Below are 1,755 nucleotides of genomic sequence, written 5' to 3' on the forward strand. Positions count from 1 at the left end.
GCCCACCGGGCCCTTGATCTATGCGCCCTGATCGGGGGCGCCCAACCCGTTATGGTTGGTGGGCCCCTGTGACCTGCACTATATATAAAGTGGTGGGGGCCGGGGCGCACGGTACGAGGTTCACCGCGCCGCCAGACTCCCCACCTAAATCCCCTTCCGATCTAGGGTTAGCACAGTGCTCACGGGAAGCACCACCCACGACCACACCTCTTCCCTCGCGTCACCGACGACTACACCGGCACTGATGGCCGGAGCTGGGAGTTCCTCGGGCTCGGGACTAGGTGAGTAAAAGGTTTCACCGGACCCATCTATGCCTAGTCGATCTACGGCTTCAACAGATACATGTATTTTTAAGACAATTATTTCCGGGCGGAGGGAGTATTAATTTTTTGTTCTACATAACTTCCCAGTGAAAGTCTTGTTGCCGCACTGTATACTGTGGCGTTGCAATTATTTTTTTCTAATGATCATACTTCCCTTTACAGGGAGCTTAATTAACTAGGGGAGTACAACTATGTGCACCAGGTACATCCGCATAACGTTCCAACACAACTGGCCTTCTGAAGACGACATTGTTCGCCGCAGATCGTCTGGCGCCTTGCGTCGCAAGCCTGCTCGCAAATAGCGTTCGAGCACTTATTTGGACGTTTGATAATTGATGTCGTACAATCTGCTTCCACATCTACAAAATAGCATAACCAAAGAAGAAACACACATCATGCGCATATATAATTTGTTGGTTTTGTCGATGGAGCAACATTGTGCATGAACAAGTAGTACCTGATGCCAGTAAGAGGACTGTAAGGGTCAGGAGAAGCGCTAGAGAAATCCTCATGTTAGCTTAGATGTGGTGTCAACAAGAAGTCTCACTGAAGAATGATTGTTGTAGTACTGAATTGTGGGGAAAGAAAAGGAGAGGGCAAGTCTTTTTATACTGGATGTGATATTAATGTTCATTATTATAATCTGTAAATATCATCAAAGAATAAGACTGGATAAGCAGTGCCAATTCTAAAGTAGAAATTAAGTGCATTAATTTGTGGATCGTATATCTTCATACTTAGAGTATACTACCAAAGAAATGAAATTAAGTGCATTAATTTGTGGATTGATTCAATCTCAGGATTTTTCCTCCCACCCTCCTCTCTCATTGCCCCCGTTTTGGTGACCGAGTGTGTAACCCTAGCCCCCCCCTCCCCCGGCCCACCATCTCCATCCCCTGTTGCCGTCGGCATGGGCCGCCATGCATTGCCGGAGACCGAGGGGGGGCCAGCAGGGGCCCTGGCCGCCCTTAATTTCACTGGTTTAAACCTAATACCAGTGTAAACATTGATTTTTTTTCTGTTAAATCAATGTGTTTTAATGGACCGGCTCTTCCAAGAAGATTTAGCAACATTTGGTCCTCCTTATTTCATTTTCTTGGCTCCGCCACTGCCGTCATGTAAGATCCTGATGGCGTCAGCGGCGGGCTTGCTTCTTCCATCTAACCAACTCAGATGCTTCTTCTTATTTCTAATACTGTCATTTCTGCGCATTACACATTATTCTTCAAACAGAAGTTCAGTTTGATGGGAGGAGTAGAGATAGGGAAGTTACAGATCTTTTCTAATCTTTGATGCATTGACTGCCTGTCTCGTAACACGAATTAGACACATTGCAACAGTAGCACATTTATCGAAATTCGCTCTGATAAAGCTCTTCTCTATAGACGCGCAACCCGTTTGGTAAGCTGATCTTATCATTATCGATGCCCTC

At 46.2% G+C, this 1,755-nt stretch overlaps 1 long non-coding RNA gene across 1 annotated transcript; it reads right to left on the reverse strand.

The window, feature by feature from the left end:
• Positions 1–381: 381 nt before the first annotated feature.
• LOC123439275 lies at positions 382–887 on the reverse strand. Its single transcript, XR_006630052.1, has 2 exons — positions 781–887; positions 382–682 (listed from the first exon to the last, which is right to left on the reverse strand). It is a non-coding gene; the product is annotated as an uncharacterized LOC123439275 (long non-coding RNA).
• Positions 888–1,755: the final 868 nt, after the last annotated feature.

The sequence above is a fragment of the Hordeum vulgare genome, chromosome 3H, assembly GCF_904849725.1.
Source record: "Hordeum vulgare subsp. vulgare chromosome 3H, MorexV3_pseudomolecules_assembly, whole genome shotgun sequence".
Taxonomy (NCBI): domain Eukaryota; kingdom Viridiplantae; phylum Streptophyta; class Magnoliopsida; order Poales; family Poaceae; genus Hordeum; species Hordeum vulgare.